Raw genomic sequence first — 3,432 nt, forward strand, 5'->3', positions numbered from 1 at the left:
TTGCCCATGCCTATGTCGTGAATGGTATTGCCTAGGTTTTCTTCTAGAGTTTTTATGGTTTTAGGATGAACATTTAAGTCATTAATCCATCTTGAATTAATTTTTGTATAAGGTGTAAGGAAGGGATCCAGTTTCAGCTTTCTACATATGGCTAGCCAGTTTTCCCAGCACCATTTATTAAATAGGGAATCCTTTCCCCATTTCTTATTTTTGTCAGATTTGTCAAAGATCAGATGGTTGTAGATGTGTGGTATTATTTCTGAGGGCTCTGTTCTGTTCCATTGGTCTATATCTCTATTTTGGTACCAGTACCATGCTGTTTTGGTTACTGTAGCCTTGTAATATAGTTTGAAGTCAGGTAGCGTGACGCCTCCAGCTTTGTTCTTTTGGCTTAGGATTGTCTGGCAATGTGGGTTCTTTTTTGGTTCCCTATGAACGTTAAAGTAGTTTTTTTCCAATTCTGTGAAGAAATTCATTGGTAGCTTGATGGGGATGGCATTGAATCTATAAATTACCTTGGGTGGTATGGCCATTTTCACGATACTGATTCTTCCTATCCATGAGCATGGAATGTTCTTCCATTTGTTTGTGTCCTCTTTTATTTCGTTGAGCAGTGGTTTGTAGCTCTCTTTGAAGAGGTCCTTCACATCCTTTGTAAGTTGGATTCCTAGGTATTTTATTCTCTTAGTAGCAATTCTGAATGGGAGTTCACTCATGACTTGGCTCTCTGTTTGTCTGTGATTGGTGTATAAGAATGCTTGTGATTTTTGCACGTTGATTTTGTATCCTGAGACTTTGCTGAAGTTGCTTATCAGCTTAAGGAGATTTTGGGCTGAGACGATGGGGTTTTCTAAATATACAGTCATGTCATCTGCAAACAGGGATAACTTGACTTCCTCTTTTCCTAATTGAATATCCTTTATTTCTTTCTCTTGCCTGATTGCCCTGGCCAGAACTTCCAACACTATGTTGAATAGGAGTGGTGAGAGAGGGCATCCCTGTCTTGTGCCCATTTTCAAAGGGAATGCTTCCAGCTTTTGCCCATTCATTATGATATTGGCTGTGGGTTTCTCATAAATAGCTTTTATTATTTTGAGATACATCCCATCAATACCTAATTTATTGAGAGTTTTTAGCACGAAGCGCTGTTGAATTTTGTCAAAGGCCCTTTCTGCAACTATTGAGATAATTATGTGGTTTTTGTCTTTGGTTCTGTTTATGTGATGGATTATGTTTATTGATTTGCATATGTTGAACTAGCCTTGCATCCCAGGGATGAAGCCCACTTGATCATGGTGGATAAGCTTTTTGATGTGCTGCTGGATTCGGTTTGCCAGTAGTTTATTGAGGATTTTTGCATCAGTGTTCATCAGGGATAAAAAAAAATTCTCTTTTTTTGTTGTGTCTCTGCTGGGCTTTGGTATCAGGATGATGCTGGCCTCATAAAATGAGTTAGGGAGGAGTCCCTCTTTCTCTACTGATTGGAATAGTTTCAGAAGGAATGGTACCAGCTCCTCTTTGTACCTCTGGTAGAATTTGGCTGTGAATCCGTCTGGTCCTGGACTTTTTTTGTTTGTTAAGCTATTAATTATTGCCTCAATTTCAGACCCTCTTATTGGTTTATTCAGGCATTCAACTTCTTCCTGGTTTAGTCTTGGGAGGGTGTATGTGTCCAGGAATTTATCCATTTCTTCTAGATTTTCTAGTTTATTTGCATAGAGGTGTTTATAGTATTCTCTGATGGTAGTTTGTATTTCTGTGGGATCGGTGGTGATATCCCCTTTATCAATTTTTGTTATGTCTATTTGATTCTTCTCTCTTTTCTTCTTTATTAGTCCTGCTAGAGGTCTATCAATTTTGTTGATCTTTTCAAAAAACCAGCTCCTGGATTCATTGATTTTTTTAAGGGTTTTTTGTGTCTCTATTTCCTTCAGTTCTGCTCTGATCTTAGTTATCTCTTGCCTTCTGCTAGCTTTTGAATGTGTTTGCTCTTGCTTCTCTAGTTCTTTTAATTGTGATGTTAGGGTTTCAATTTTAGATCTTTCCTGCTGTCTCTTGTGGGCATTTAGTGCTATAAATTTCCCTCTACACACTGCTTTAAATGTGTCCCAGGGATTCTGGTATGTTGTGTCTTTGTTCTCATTGGTTTCAAAGAACATCTTTATTTCTGCCTTCATTTCGTTATGTACCCAGTAGTCATTCAGGAGCAGGTTGTTCAGTTTCCATGTAGTTGAGTTGTTTTGAGTGAGTTTCTTAACCCTGAGTTCTAATTTGATTGCACTGTGGTCTGAGAGACAGTTTGTTATAATTTCTGTTCTTTTACATTTGCTGAGGAGTGCTTTACTTCCAACTATGTGGTCAATTTTGGAATAAGTGTGATGTGGTATTGAGAAGAATGTATATTCTGTTGATTTGGGGTGGAGAGTTCTGTAGATGTCTATTAGGTCTGCTTGGTGCAGAGCGGAGTTCAATTCCCAGATATCCTTGTTAACTTTCTGTCTTGTGGATCTGCCTAATGTTGACAGTGGGATGTTAAAGTCTCCCATTATTATTGTGTGGGAGTCTAAGTCTCTTTGTAAGTCGGTAAGGACTTGCTTTATGAATCTGGGTGCTCCTGTATTGGGTGCATATATATTTAGGATAGTTAGTTCTTCTTGTTGAATTGATCCCTTTACCATTATGTAGTGGCCTTCTTTGTCTCTTCTGATCTTTATTGGTTTAAAGTCTGCTTTATCAGAGACTAGGATTGCAATCCCTGCTTTTATTTTTGTTTTCCATTTGCCTATTAGATCTTCCTCCATCCCTTTATTTTGAGCCTATATGTGTCTCTGCACATGAGATGGGTCTCCTGAAAACAACACACTGATGGATCTTGACTCTTTATCCAATTTGCCAGTCTGTGTCTTTTAACTGGAGCATTTAGCCCATTTACATTTAAGGTTAGTATTGTTATGTATGAATTTGATCCTGTCATTATGATGTTAGCTGGTTATTTCACTCATTATTTGTTGCAGTTTCTTTATGGCATCAATGGTCTTTACAATTTGGCATGTTTTTGCAGGGGCTGGTACCAGTTGTTCCTTTCCACGTTTAGTGCTTCCTTCAGGAGCTCTTGTAATGCAGGCTTGGTGGTTACAAAATCTCTCAGCATTTGCTTGTCTGTAAAGGATTTTATTTCTCCTTCATTTATGAAGCTTAGTTTGGCTGGATATGAAATTCTGGGTTGAAAATTCTTTTCTTCAACAATGTTGAATATTGGCCCCCACTCTCTTCTGGCTTGTAGAGTTTCTGCTGAGAGATCAGCTTTTAGTCTGATGGGCTTCCCTTTGTGGGTAACCTGACCTTTCTCTCTGGCTGCCCTTAACATTTTTTCCTTCAATTCAACTTTGGTGAATCTAACAATTATGTGTCTTGGAGTTGCTCTTCTTGAGG

This window comes from Hylobates moloch, unplaced genomic scaffold (assembly GCF_009828535.3).
Source record: "Hylobates moloch isolate HMO894 unplaced genomic scaffold, HMol_V3 SCAFFOLD_7, whole genome shotgun sequence".
NCBI lineage: Eukaryota > Metazoa > Chordata > Mammalia > Primates > Hylobatidae > Hylobates > Hylobates moloch.